General features: G+C 37.1%; 1 pseudogene; it reads right to left on the bottom strand.

The window, feature by feature from the left end:
- LOC107135434 overlaps positions 1 to 15,478 on the bottom strand; it is a 26,405-nt pseudogene extending 10,927 nt beyond the window's left edge.
- Between the last annotated feature and the right edge of the window lie 931 nt (positions 15,479 to 16,409).

The following is a 16,409-nucleotide window of genomic DNA, read 5'->3' on the forward strand; positions in this document are numbered from 1 at the left end:
GAGGCGCAACGAGGCGCTGGGCCCGGGGGCCGCGTCCGCCGCCGGGTCCTTCCCGCCCCCTCGCCCTCCTCGTCCTCAGGCGGCGCGGCCCCGTCCACCGCGGGCCCCAGCCGGGCCTTGTCGGCCGCGATCATGTCCCCTCCGCGCAGAGGTCGGCTCCGGGCGCGCGCAGCCCGCGTCGCCGCCCCGCGGGGCCACCGCCCCCAGCGCCCTCCGCGGAGGCCTCCTCCGCTCAGGCCGCCTGGAGGTTTTATTTTACCATAATTTTTTCATATTTCCTATTTTGAGATTTTTGCATCTGTTGGGATGGATTTCTCTTCTACTTTTATGTGATGATGGCCTTTTTAGGGTGCAAACTTTTCTTGGTGAAGTGTTTTTGGATATCAGGTTGTTGTAAATTGTTGAATATATTTCCAAGTGTGTTTCACAGTATAACTTTCCTGATAATTGTTTTGTGATATATTTTAGTTTACTTTGGTAGCATATATTGTGTTGGAACTTGAGAATTCCACTTTCTATGAGAGTGAGTCCTTTTGGTAAGTCAGAAAATTGTGTGATATATAGAAGGGCATAAGGGTATACCCTTTGTGATTGCTCTGCTAGACTTGATAATTCTGCATATATTACAATGGTCTGGGAGCAATTTATGTTGAAACTCTTCATGAATGTGGTATTCACAGCCTTTATATTATTTCTCTCTGCTGTTTCTATAAGAACAGATGTTCATGAGTGAGCCCTGATTCCCCATGGTCATTCTTACTTGTGACCTGCTTGTCAGTTTGGGTTTTTTTCCCCTTGCCTTTGTGATATAGTGTTGCTGAAGTTTGAGTGGGTTAGGTTGTATATGGAGCAAGATGGACTGTCTCCTAGATTGGTTGGGGATGTAGCTCAGCAGCATAATATCTACCCCCATAAAGTTGAAGAGTTATACCAGATCTCTAACATCTCACAGAAAAAGAAAAATAAATAACAGCAACAATAGTAGCAAACAATATACAGTACTAAAATAAATACTGGGTCCTAACTTTAGCATCTTCAATACTAGTATCCACAAAAACAGGAATGGTGGGGTCAGAAATTAGGAACAGCAATAATGACAAGCAGCCATGAACTAGATATAGTACTAAAGTAAATACCAGGTGTCAACTATGATTCCACAATAGTAAAAATTCTAACAACATGAATGGTGAGGGCATAAATTACATAAAATAATTTTTAAAATGGTAAAAATTCAATTCATTAAGAGAAAAAAATGGGCAAAGAAAGATTAGAATATTGTAAAGAAGAAAAAGAAAGCAAAAGAGAGGTAGAAAGTGAAAGCCATAAAAAAGGAGGAAAATTTTTAAATATTGGAGAGAGAGAGAGAGAGCGTTAGTTTTGAGTATGAGAGAGAGAAGATAGGAGGGAGAGTAGCAACAGCACAAAACTCTCTAACCATAAAAACAAATTATAAAATAAAAATATGATAAATCATGAAAAAGAAAACTGTATATATATATATATGTGTGTGTGTGTGTGTGTGTGTGTGTGTACATACAAAGAAAACTGTAAATACAACTGGAAGAACAACAAAATCTAAAAGAACTGTCTTCATTGTGGTGGTTGAAACTGAACAAGGATGGTATTTACTACTTATGCCAGACAGTACTTCCTTCCAATTTTTTTTTTCCTGGGGTATGAACATCTTTTAGCAAAGATTGGGGGGTTTATTAAACACTTCCTCCTTTTGTACTGATTGATAGATCTGGAACCAAATATGAAATGGCCTGACTAAAACTGGTTGAAATGACTTTTAGATTTCCTGCTCATCAGTACAAGATACAGTGGAAAGAGAAATGCCATCTGATCCAATTTTGTCTAGAAAGACTAGATAAATGCATGCTTAAGGCAGGTATGAATAAAGCTCTAAATGGAAAGTTCCCACAATTGAGATCTATCCATGATTGGAACTTTGTCATATTCTGGAGAGATCAGATCAATAAACCCATAGGGCCAGGAAGATGCCAATTTCTTCTGGTTTTCCCAATCTCAGACTCTTCTTGATAATTTTATGCATAGGATAACCAACTTTCCTGGGTGGAGGGGGCATAGCAGGTCACAGCACACTCCACCACCCAGGACTATGGCCTTTCAAGACTCAATCCTTCAATGTAATCATGCCTGCCTGTTTGGTTTCCTGAACCTCATCAGCTGATTGAGTGAGCCACAAGACTCTAAGGGAAAGTAAGTTACAGTCCCCTCTGTATCTCTGAACTGAATTGTCCTGGATGAAATCTTTTTTAAATTAATTTTTTAAGTATATGACAGCTGAATGCATTACAATTCATGTTACACAAATAGAGCACGATTTTTCATATCTGGATGACATCTTCATTGTGCCTGTTTCAATGGCATGCATTCTAGGCCATGTATTAGATGCCAGCCATCTGTGGCAATCTTTTCTATGGACTCAGGTAGCAAAGGTTTTTCCCATATCTAGTGTGATTTTCATGAGTTGGCTTCTCACTTTGGCTCTCTCCTCCCAACTTGAGAAGCACAGAGCACTTTTCAATCACCAACTCCAAGTGTAGACTCAGAGTAAGGCAAGTCCAGGCTTCCTTTCTATTCTATTGGTGTCTCCATGCCAAGTTTTTCTCTTGTTTCTTTTTGTGTCACACTTCCTATCTTTGATGACCCAGAGCTGTAGCCACCACTGTCTTGGCATTGATGTACTCTTTCATGTCCTCTGTTTGAAACATCAGTATATCTGGGCCTCTCTGAGTCTCTCACTGTCCAATACTGAATTTTAGTGAATTCCATTAAACATCTACCTCACTGAGAAGCAGTATTCCATTGCTTCAATTCTAAGCCACAGAGAAATTGGAAAGTGCAGCCTTTTTCTGCTTTACCATATTTGTTCCTCATGGTTAATATTTTGAGAGAAAAAATGTAGTTGCATATTCAATATTTTAGAGTTACTAAGCACCAAATGGAACTTACCTGAAAAAGCTAAAGCAGCAGGTTCTCATAATCACTTTGGGTGCATGGAACAAGTGAAAAATTGATGGTTTGGTCTGGACTGCATCCAACTCCTTCCGTATGGTGGATTTCACATACTGAAACAACAAAAACAACAGGCATTTATAATATGTCAGTAATGGGCAGGTATAGTGGTAAGTACTAGAGGATGAGATAAGTATGTTCACCATCCTTGAAATCTCTGCCTCTTGGGAAATGTGGATGTTAAGTGATCTGTCTCCTGTAGGGAGAGCTACAAAAACTGTGGGGAGAAATGGGAACTATATATGAATAAAGCCAGTTTAAATACTGAGCTTATGAGAGGGAAAAAGCATTGGCCAAAAGATTTGCACTGTAAATCAAAAACAATGAAAGGTACATGTTTAAGGGTTTAAAGTTTCTTTTCTGTTGACTGGAAATGAGACTTGTCCCTCCAGTGATAGAATTAGAGTTTATCTCTGAAAATCAATAGAATTTATGAAAGCTAGGTCCACTTTATGGTTTGGTGTTGAGTAAACATTTTCTAGGATTATAGGCATGCTGCCTTCACTCATGATTGGAGTTACAGAGTTAAAGGGAAGTAAAGAGCAGGGGATCTATTATGGAGTGTGATTTGTACCCAGGCCAGATGTTATAGCAGATGAAATTTGGTGAAATGACAGGTGAAATATAATAGTTGCAAAGACATTTGGTTTTAGGGTTAGAACTTTTATCTCTGCCACTACTATGTTACTTAATATTTTTGGGAAAGTTGGTCAACAGGCACTTAGTTACAGTTAGATAGGAGAAATCAATTCTGGCATCTATTGTACAGCAGGGTGTCTATTGATAATATAACACATATGTATTTCAAGAAAAGCTAAAAATAAAGAATTTTGAATGTTCTTACTACAAGGAATAAATATGCTTACTCTGAGGTGAACATTACATAATGAATTTGTGCATAAGAATGCCACATAATATCCCCAAATATATAAATTTATTGGGCATCAGTTAAAAAGTGAAAGTAGCTGCTCTTTTTCTTACAGGGGTCATCTAAAGTTTACTCAATGTCATACATGTAAATATCAAATGTATTCAACACAAGAGAAGTCTCTTAATAATTTTCAAAATAATAATATTTTATTTCTGATAATAAAGCCATACTGAGTTGGGCACTGTGGAATGTGCCTATAATCCCAGCTGCTCAGGAGGCTGAGGCAGCAAGATCACAAGTTCAAAGCCAGCTTCAGCCACTTAGTGAGGCCCTAAGCTACTTAGCATGTTAAGTGCCCTGGGTTCAATCCCTAGTACTAAACAAACAACCCCTCCAAAAACAAATAGAGGAATAGTTTTGAGCATTCAGGAAAACATGGCTGAAAATAAGGCCTAATTTAGAGATAAGGTCCAGCATATGAGAGAATAGTATTTTAATAATTAATTATAACTTTAATTGACATAATAATTTTACATATTTATGGACTACAATGTATGTTTTGTATACATGGAAAAATTCGATAATTAACATATACAGCATCTCAGGTGCAAAGTTTCTCAAGATCTCAGGAAGATCCGAACTCAGAGAACTGCCCCTGCCCACCATGCTTGTATCAATACCCTGACCCCCAGAACCTTAACACTTAAATGAGGCTCAAGTGTGGATGAGACTACTAATGTGTTGTTCTCTAATCCTAGAACCTGTATTTGTAAATCCATGAAACTAAAGAGACAACACTTGTCCCAAACTTATCCAACATATACCGATGATACAAGCATAGAATAACTACTGTAAGCATTCCTGTTCAAAAAGGAGATTTGAGACAAAAAATATTCCATAGCAATTATGAAATCAAGCTAGGCAAAGGTTAGAAATTGTGCAAGTAGGTCTCAAGGCTTGGAAAATTGAAACAATTTGGCTCTCACTCACAACCTCTTGCCTCTTGGCTCCAACTGAATTTTCTTTTCTTTCATGAAGGATACAAACATATTTGCCTCTAAAATGTGTTCCCAGCTAACTTCTCAGTGGTAGCATTTTTGGGAGCCTTTCTCATTTGATACTGTTTCTGTTCCCTCCAATCAAGTTGGCAATGTTTTTTTCTGACAAATATTGCTAAAAAATATTGTGGACTTGCTATGAATTCACTGGGGTTTGCAAAAAAATTGTAACACACCAAAAACATCTTTGACATAAGTTCTTCTCTACTTTGGATTCCTGAAATGGCTGAGAGAAAATACATCTAAGTATCCCAGAAGTCCTATTGTTTGATTGAGATTTGATCTTTCTTTTTTATGTTTTATTTGTTCTATTTAGTTATATTATAACTAATAATTAGTTATATTATCTCCTATCAAGTGTGAAGCCCTTGGTTCAATTTCTAGCAGTAAAAAACAATTATAATGGACTTCAAGTACATGCTATAATAAAATAAGACTTTTGGGGACATTGAGCATGTGTCAATTTATTTAGTGGATCAGAAGGATGGAATAATGTTGTAGTCAGAGAAGCTATTCTTTGTGTTTTTCTTTATCAACATTTTATCCTATAGGGCATTTGCTTTCTTTCAGGGCTAATGTGCGAGAGTCTATCAGTTGTCCCTCTAACAAGCAGTTTGTATGATGCCTGAAATGTTTTTTAGCTTCCTTTTTATCAGTTAACCCCTAATACTTTTTGGCCCATTAAAGTTAATGTGATTACTTCCTCACTGTTCTCTCAAAAATTCTTTTGATGTGACTTGCCATAACACCCTTTTTGTAATTGTGTCTTAATTTTGGGGTCCTATATTAAGATGTAAGTCCTTAAAGGCAAAGATTCTGATTCATTTCCATTAATATATATTAACATGCTGGCACACAATAGATGCATAAGTTTTTTAAATGAGTTAATGAGAGTATTCTTGAATGAGCCACATGAGAATGTGGCTCCTAGTCATGAGGAAGGAAACTTCAGGGTGGAAGGGAGAGTTTTCACAGAGGTGCAATGTTAGTACTTTCTAATGAGAACAATATTTAATGTCAACAGAAGTGGGGGAGAACTTTTTTATATTTTACTGTCATGCATGTATTTTGTAGAAGAGCATATGAGTCATATTTGTTGCACACTAAATATTTATTGAGTTACTGAATAAATGGATGGAATTAAAGTAATAATTTTAATGCTATCTTTTGCATGTTCAATTACTCTATTATTGGCTTTCTGATTTCCCTTAAAATGGACCATGATTTATTTAAATAACGAGAAATGAATTAGTGTAGAATTAGTGTACTTCCATCAGCAAATTGCAACATCTATGTCCAAATACATGACAGAAGCAAAGATACATTTTTTTCAATGCTGCCTCTCTACAAGGATGAATCCATGGAGAACCCGGACAGAGATGTAAGATCTCACTCACAGAATTCCCATTTAGGGCCTGTAGTCACTCCAGGGACACAGAGATCCAGCCTAGTGTGATTATGAGGTCATGTCATTTCATCCCAGTCCCCCTTCCAGATCACGTCTATGGTCAGGGTCTCTTCAGCATTCTTTTTTCCATTTATGTGTGTAATTCTTCTAAATTCCTTTACACCCTTTTATAGCTGATTTCTGACAATCAGCCACCGGAAGGACTCCACCAGCTTCCTGATTAATGAAGACAAGGAAGGTACAGTAAATGCTCAACTACTTATTTTCTATACAACCTTTAATTTGAGATTTCTTTACCCTTTCATTTATACATACTTTCTTATTATGGCAGTGTAATTTCTAACCAAATTTTCCTCTTCAACTGGCCTGGGCTTTCACTAAGATAAGGGGCATATCTGGCCATTAGTGTGTTAAAATAATTATAGAGATCAATAAAAAAGAATCAAATGGCATAAATCATTCATTTGCATTTCAATTTTTATTTTGATATATAATTCAAATATCACAAATTAATGTTTTTATAGAGCCCTATGTAGTGAGCATCAGACCCAATGGTAAAAACTAAAAGCTTTTTCTCTCATCAGAAAAAAGGCAAGTGTGTTCACTTTCACCACTTATTATCAACATAGTACTGAAAGTTACAGACTGATTAATTAGGCACGGAAAAGAAATAAAAGGCATCTAAGTAAAAAAGGTAGAAGTATAATTATCTGTTTGCAGATTATATGGTCTTCCATGTGAAAAATCCTGAAGATTCCAGAAAAAAGCTATTTTAAATAGTGAATAGGAAATGCAGCAAAATAGCAGAATACAAAGTCAACATAGAATGTCAGTTGCATTTATATACAATAACAGTGAACAACCTGAAGAGAAAATTACAAACAATTCCATTTACAATATCAACAATCAGAATAAAATATTACAAGTTAACCAAGGACTTATAAAATAAAAACTGCAAAAAGTGGCTGAAAACAAGAAAGAAAAGATAAAACTAATGGCTATTCATCTCATGTTCATGGATTGTAAGTCAATATCATTATGATATCAATACTATAGAAAGTGATCTACAAATTTAATGCTCTCCCTTTCAGAACACTAATGATGATTTTTGTAGCAATAGAAAAACATATTCTAAAATTTGTATGAAATCTCAAAGGACTGTGAATGGCCAAAATATTCTTGAAAATGGATAGAGTTATAGGACTCACACTTTCTGATTTCAAAACGTACTATAAAGCATCAGTAATCAAAACAACATGGTACAGGCATACATAAAGACGTACTAGTAGGATAGGGTAGAGAACCTTGAAACAAATCTTCACATGTATGGCCAAATGATTTTTGACAAGAATGTAAAGACATTTCAATGGGGGGTGGTCAGAAATGACAGTCTTTTTAACAATGAGGCTGGGAAAACTTGATATCTACATAAAGAAGAATGAAGATGGATTCTTGCCTAATGCCATATAGAAAAATTAACTCAAATTGAATGAAAGACCTAAATGTGAAACCCAATACTAAAACAAAATTAGAACAAAACAGGACAAATACTCATGGCATTGTCTTTGGGCATGATATCTTGGATAGGACATCAAAAGCACAGGATACACCACCAAAATGGGAGGCAAATTTGACCCATGAAAAAGTATTAAATTTTTGCACCAAAAGAAATTCTCATCAGATTTAAAAAGGTAATATAAAGGATGAGTAAGATACTTAGGGATTATATATTTGAAAGGGATTAAAATTCAGAATATATAGAGAACACCCAAAAGTCAGTAGCAACATCAAAAATCAAACAATTCAAAAAAGGGCCAAAATTGGAGTAGGCATTTATCCAAAGAATGTATACAAGTACTTGAAAAGATATTTATTTGTATACATTTTTTTCCAGATGTAGAATTCTTTGTCAAGAAATGAAGAAAGGGGCTGGGATTGTGGCTTAGCATTAGAGCGCTCGCCTACCATGGGCGAGACCCGGTTCGATTCTCAGCACCACATAAAAATAAAGGCATTGTGTTGTGTCCATCTACAAAAAAGATTCTCTCTCTCTCTCTCTCTCTCTCTCTCTCTCTCTCTCTCTCTCTCCTTTAAAAAATAAATGAAGAAAGAGCCTACAGAATTGCCTCAGAAAGTCAAGGATTGAATGTTTTCTTTCATATGTGGAAACTATAGAATAAAGAGGAATAAAATAATGAGCTCATGAAATAAAAGCATGAAGACAGATCCTAGAGATGGGAGAAAAATATTTGCCAGTTACTCTTTCAACATGGCATTAATAAAAAAAACATATAAAGAACTCAAAAAACTTAAAAAAACCTCAACAAATAGCCAAATCAAACTTTGGACAAAAGAACTAAATAGACATTTCTCAAAAGAAGAAATACAAACTGGCAATTAAATATGTGAAAAAAATGTTCAACATCCTTAACAACTATGGACTTGCAAATCAAAACTGTACTGAGATTTCATTTCACCCCAGTAAGATTGTCAAGCATCAGGAATATAATAATAAACACTTGCAATGTCATGGGGAGAAAGGAATACGTTTGTTATGCTTTAGAAAAAAGAATAGGAAAAAGTGTTGTGGGCTCATCATGGAGAGCTCTGGAGTAGTTTGAAACAAAAGACTAGATACATGGATATATAAGTAGTCCTAAAAGAACTTAGTGGTGAATGACAAAAAGTAAGAAAGAGATTGGTCAAAGAACATGATGCATTTTATTTGTTATGCTTTAGATATGATGTCCCCCAAAAGCTCACATGTGAAACAATGCAAGAAGGTTTGGAGGAGAAATGATTGGGTTATAGCTTTAAACTAATCAATAAATTAATCCCTGATGGAATCAACTGAATGATAATTGGAGGCAAGTGGGTGTGGCTGGAGGAAGTGGTCCTTGGGGAGTGTGGCTATGGGGTACACATTTTTTATCTGGAGAGTGGAGTATCTCTGTGCTTTCTGATCATCATGTGAGCCACATGCCTCCATCACACTCTCCTTCCATGATGTTTTGCCTCACCTTGAACCCTGAGGGATGAATCTAGCTTTCTATGGACTAAGAACTCTAAAACTGTAAGCACTCAAATAAACTTTCCCTCCTCTACAGTTTTTCTGGTGGGTCTTTTAGTCACAGCGAAAATGACTAAAAGTGAAATGCAGTGAATAAGTTGACTAAAATAATGTTCATCATTGGTGGGACTGCAAATTGGTAAAATCACTTTGGAAAGCAGTACGGAGATTCCTCAACAGACTAGGAATGGACCCGCCATATGATCAGCTGTTCCAGTCTTCACAAAATCATATACTATAATGATACACGCATTTCAATGTTTATACCAGCGCAATTCACAATAGCCAAGTTATGCAACCATTGTTGGTGTCCATCAACAGATGAACAGATGAAGAAAACATGGTACATATACACAAAGGAGTTTTATTTAGCCATAAAGAAGAATGAAATTATGTTATTTGCAGGTAAATGGACAGCATAATGCTAAGTGAAATAAGCCAGACTCAGAAAGTCAAAGACTGAATGTTTTCTCTCATATGTGGAAGGTAGACAGATAAAAGGAATAAAATGAAAGGAGCTCATGAGAATAGAAGGGTGAACAGTATAGTAAAGGACGAGTCTAGGGTGAGGGAGGAAGAGATGCCAAGGAGAAATACTGGGTATGGAAATTAACCAAATTGTCCTATGTGTATGTATGAACAAATCACAATGAATCCCACTTTTATATATAATCATAGTGCACCAATTAAGAAAGTAAACATGAAGAAGAGAGACCAGATGAGTAGAGGAAGACATTCAGAGGGAGGGAGGAGGGCGGGGGAAAGAGAGACACTGGGAAATGAATTTTATGTTATGTGCATTTTTCAGTATGTCACAATGATCCCCACTCTTATGTATTATTATTCTGCACTCATGAAAGTATAATAAAAATTTTGATTTTTTTCTATTGCAATTATTTCATGATAATTTTGTGCCTAGTATGCAAAAATGGTGACTGCAAATTGCCAATCTCCATTCAAACTTCCTTTCTATTTCATCTCTTCCATCTTGAATGGCAAAATGGGTGTTAATGGGGACATGGCTTAGGACCAGTATTGGGACCATATAAATACCCAGTGACACAACCCTTATGTTCTCATGTTGGCCTCCCTTGGAAAGAATGGGGAGACTGTTCATACCTGGAGGGCAAGAGGAGGACAAGCAAGGGTATAGACACAGCCAGGTGCAGTGTGTACCACTTTCGAATGGCAAAAGCCAGTCCTCCAAGGAACATCTGCCTGATACTGTAGGAAGACATCATCAGGACTATTCCCACAGACTTCCTTTGGGATGTTGACCATTCTGACACTGGAAGAAAACATGTACATAATTGATTTAACAGTCAATTCAGGCATGGACAAAATTAAGGTCTCAAATTATTGACTTACTAAGAGAAAAAGCATTTGCCGTAATAGTCGTGACACACAACCCAGCCCAGAAGCGTAATATGCAGTAAATGAGGAAGGTGGGGTCGAAGGCTGCAGCGGTGTCAATGATGCCCAGCTCGAGTAAGCACCACTGGTAGACCACCTTCCGCCCAAACCTAAGAAAGATTGGAAAACAGCTAAGCTTATTTTAGAACAAAAATAATATGGAGAAAACAACAAAAGAAAATAACTTGAGATTTAGTGTAAATGTTTAACAAGTAGGACATTGTACTTGAGGTCTGGTGGAATCACAATACTAGTCAACAACGAAAATCACAGATGTAAGCATCCCTGTTGGTTCATCTGCGAGTGATGCCAGAATGAGCATAAAAGCACATGGCATAAGAGGACCTTGATGCCATGTGGAGCCATATCAAGAAGAGAAAATATGGGAGGTGTCCAAAGGTCTTGGGAAATGTGTTTCAGAAGGCAACCTGGCAACCATTCCCTTTACTACAGGAAGTGATAAGAGGTCCACAGAGGAGAGAAAGAGGAGAGATAGAGAATAAGAAACAGAAGGGCAGATTACACAAAAATAATGAGAAATATTTGTGTCATGGAGCTGCAGGGAATGGGCTCCTTCTGGAGTTAACTTGGACCAAGTTCCATGAGCTGATACTAAATTTTCAGCAATATTAATTGTTATGGTTTAGGTGTGGTGTCCCTCAAAAGTTCATCTGTGAGACAATGTAAGGAGGTTCAGAGGAGAAATGACCTAATTAAAATAATCACTGGTGGGATTTACTGGGTAATAACGGGAGGCAGGCAGAGTGTGGCTGAAGGAAGTGGTTCATTATGGGCATGGCTATGGAGTATATATATTTTTATCTGGTGAGTGGAGTCTCTCTCTGCTTTCTGATCACCATGTGAGCTGCTTCCCTCAGCCACACTCTTCGGCCATGATATTCTGCCTCATGTCAAGCCCTGAGGAATGGAGCCTGCTTTCTATGAAATAAGACCTCTGAAACCGTGAGCCTTCAAATATACTTTTACTTCCCTACAGTAGTTCTGGTTCAGCCCTTTAATCACAGCAGCAAAAAAGCTGACTAAAACATTAATATATGGACAAAAATTCAGCTGAAAATATTTGTGTATAATATTTGTTACTTTAGCAGTCTAAGTCATAAAAATCTTATGAAATATGTTACCTTCTGTAACAAATGTAGGTTCATGCAACATACATTGTTACTAAACTTGTATGATAGAATTCAGAATAGAACTCTCTTTTTACAAGTCATGATTGAGGACATGATGAAACAATCACTGGAAAACTGAGAAATGAAAACACAATAAGTAAAGTAAATAAATTCTCATGGTAATGGTTACTGGAGCGTCAGAAGGAGATATGAGCAGGTAGAGCACAGAGAATTTTTAGGGAGATACTTGGAGGGTGCCTACTTGATGTTATACTTTTGCCAAAACAACTAAAGCCATGTAACACAAAGGTTCTGTAACCGATGGTAACCTATGTACTTTTGTCAATACCATATAAATATTGGTCTATCAGTTATAATGAATATATTACACTAATGTAAGATGTTAATAATATGTGAGTTTGTTTGTGGGAGGGGTTATTGGGAACTCTCTGTACTTCAGACTCAATATTTCTTTATACCAAAAACTGATGTAAAAAATTAAAGCTTATTGCCAGGCATGGGGTGGTTCCTGGCTGTAATTCCAGTGACTCAGAAGGCTGAGGTTAAAGGTCAGCCTCAAGTTAGCAAGGCCCTGTCTCAAAAAAAACATTTTTTTTTTTAAAAAAAGGCTGGAATCCTTAGTGGTGGAGTGCTCCTGGGTTCAATTCCAAGTACCACAAAATTAAAGCTTATTATTAAAAAAATTTTCAGAGTAAAGAGGACATACATTGCAATGTTAATATTAGAGTTAGATGTGGCTTTAGGAATGATGTGGGAATCAAAATAACTAACACTGGAAAAGAGAATAGGAAAAAGTGTTGTGGGCTCATCATGGAGAGCTCTGGAGTAGTTTGAAACAAAAGACTAGATACATGGAGATACAAATAGACCTAAAGGAACTTAGTGGTGAATGAATAGAAAGTAAGAAAGAGATTGGCCAAAGAACATGGTATATTTTATATAGATTTAAATACCAGCATACTCAAACATATTACATATTTTCTGGCATGTACACATGTAAATAGTAAACACATGAAACATTTCTCTGTGGTGAAGGATGGGATTGAAGACTAATGGGAATTCATGAACATGAATGGGGATACACAGGGAAAAGAATTTTTGCCCAAGCCATTAAAGATACTGTAGATGGGTAGAAAGAAAAGACCTATCTTAGGGTAAAAGTAAATGCTATTGAAAAAGGAATAAAGGCATAGATGGATATTGCATTGAACATAATAAATAAATTTGGGTGTGTTTGAAATCTGAAAAAGAAAGACATCAAGACTGGAAAACTTGAGTGATCTTGTGAGAGAACAACACCTGTTCAGTTACAGTGATATAAATGGCACACATGATGAGTTATTAAAATAGGCAGGTTTAAACTACTTGATATCACTGGGGTGTATTGATATTTCTTTACTGTCCTCTATCCTAAATTATTAATAATTACCTTTACTGGTTACAAAAATTACCTATTAAAGTCACTTCACAAGGACCATCATCCAGGTTAAAGGTCCAGTGATTTACCATCCCATCAGGCCCACGGTGCTACTCAACCCTCAGATTTTATAATGGTGATTATTCTCTGTATGTGTGTCTAGACTGCATGTGTGAAATGATGAACAGTATAAAAATATCTGTACTCATTTATAGGGTCTAGGTGGTTCAGAATATTGCCAAGGCCAGGAACATACTTTTAAACATGCAACTCTCCTTCCTCTCCCTTTGTTGAATTAACTCTTACTCATACACCTCACATTCTGCATTGGCTCTGCAAATTACTTCCTGAAACTGATATGATTTACATGACCTTTTCTATCCTCCTTAATGCAGCACAGTGAATTTTTCACAACAAATTGTAACTTCCAGTTTATGTATCAAGCACTAGTATTTGATTGTAGTTTCCTAGAGTCAGAAAGTGAGGCCAGTACACAGTTCAGAGCCTAGAGAGCTCAGCAAGATTTCTTAAATAAAGGAATGAATACTTACTGAAAACTTAATCTGACCAACAGTTCAAAAGAAAGTGGGGTGACACTCACCTGTCTGAAAGAAGGCTATATATCAGACTTCCCAACAGTGACCCAGTCATAAACAGAGTTTGAACCATTGGTTTTAATGACTGGGATTCACAAACCAGGTCCCACTGGAAGAGAATCAAAAAAGCACAATGGAGTTTTAGAAGATTTTAAGTCTTTAAAATCTTTGCACTCCGTGGAAAAACTTCCACATATGATGTATGTGATCCTCTGCTTTGTGGATCCTGCCCGATCTCCAGCTTCACCTACAGTCACTCTCCCCTGGTCGCCCTTCCTCCACTTATTTCAGCCCTTCAAGTGCACTTGCCTTTCTCTTGCCTCATAACCTTCCAATATTCTGTACCTTTTTTCTACATGTCTTTATTCATTTTTACCTTCAGGACACCAACTCCCTTTATTCTATTAACTTATACACATTCTTTGGCTACTACAATTTAAAACATATAAAAACACATTTTAAGAAATTTCAGATACCAAAAATTTGAAACTTTATTTTTTTCTCATCATCTAAGTGACTTAGGGTCCTGCCTTTGACTTTTCTTAGCAGTCCATACTTTAATTACTAAAATATCTCTCATCCTTGGCCACACATTGAATCACTTAAAGAACATCAAAAACTCGAGGGCTTGCCTGTGCCCAGAGATTCTGATTTATTTGCTCAGTGTCAGTTTTTCAGCAAGTATTGAGAACCACTGACAGTAAAATATTCGATCACTTTTAAAATTATAGATATTCTTCACTAGATTAAATGATAATTATAGGTTAAATTCATTAACTCCCACACTATATATTCTCAACAGCATTGTAGTGTAGATAAGCAATTGCTACCTGCAGAAGGAAGGAAGAAAGTTTTAATTACAGTACACATCTGGGGACTAAATGTGTAAAGCAAGCTTCTTCTTGGTATTACCTCCAAACTCTTTGATCATACAAACAGTATATTTGGATGAGGCACCTTACCTCAGTTATGATGGTGGAGGGGAAGTAGCTTCTGTCATATACCCAGCCATCGACACAGGGCTCCGTGTCTGGCTCAGTTGTATTGGTGACAGTTTCATTCAGGTGAAGGAGCTGCCACTGGGGATGGATGAAGTGACGGCATTTCTCTGGTTTTAAGTTTGAGTCCAGTGGAATGGAAATCCTCAGGAGGGCATCTTGACTGAGGGTCCCAGTGTCATTACCAGAGACAGTGTCATTGTCCAGAATCTGAACCCAGCAGCGATGATCAGGAATTGCTGCAGTGAAGTTCTCCAGTACAAAATGAGGGTATGTTAGAAGGTTGGTGATACAGAAGAAAACTAGCTGAAAGATTTGGAATCTCCCCAGGCCTCCAGCTTGATCCAAGAGCTCATCAAAGGACATTGAGGCTGAACAGGGGATCACCTAAAGGAATAAATTTATGGAGGTAAATTCAGAAAGAGAAAATGCTTCCTCTCACCAAGACCTGTAATGTGGTGTTGATCCCCATTCAATTTTCTCCTTGAGGGGTTCTGTCTCACCGCTGCAAAATAATGGAAAGATCTCCTCAGAGCCTTTGGGTTTAGATAGGGAGACAAATTCAGTAAAGTTACAGAAATATTTGGCAAAGAGAATTCTACTTGCTGACAACTGAACCTGCTTGAAAGATTACTCTGTGAATGATTCTGATCTTTGAGCTTTCTGAGAAGTCAACAGTGGACTTTCAGTGGGTGTAATCTCCACATGACCCTAAATATAGCTTTCCATGATCTGTCCTTTTCAGAGAAGGAATATTGAAATCTCAAATGTAAACATGTTTATGATATTAATGTATAAACAGAGCATTGCTTTTTCTTGGTTAGAACTGAATTTTTGCTAAGTTACTGAAAAATATCTTTGGTTAAAATAAAGGAAAATGGAATATTGAATGTAAATGCTAACTGTTGGTATCTGAGATTCTGATTCAGTTTAAATAGTGACAGTGATTTTGAAGTTTTTGAAATAGGGAAATAAGAATAAGGTGCAGGGAGGAAAGAAACAGTACTTTTATGCCATAGTTTATTTAATCAGATTTATTGATTCATTCAAATAGCATTTTGGGCTAACTTTTAGACCTCGGCTCCCAGGTGGTGGTGGTGGTGTGGTGGACTCAAGTCTACTGGCTCCTATGAAGGTTGGCAAGGCTGATCTGGGCAAGGCCTGAGCTTTGGTGGGGGGTCTGCCAGTGGGTGGAGGTGGTCCTGGTTTGGGCATGAGCTTTGGTGGGGCTCTGCCAATGTCAGGATGGACTCAGACCTACTCTGGGCCCTGGTTCCTGTGCAGGTTGGTGAGGCAGATCTGGCTTCAGTGTAACCATTCTTGCCAGCATTTATTATTATTTGCATTCTTGATGATTGCCATTATAAATTGAGTAAAATAAAATC

The sequence above is a fragment of the Marmota marmota genome, unplaced genomic scaffold (assembly GCF_001458135.2).
Source record: "Marmota marmota marmota unplaced genomic scaffold, marMar, whole genome shotgun sequence".
Taxonomy (NCBI): Eukaryota; Metazoa; Chordata; class Mammalia; order Rodentia; family Sciuridae; genus Marmota; species Marmota marmota.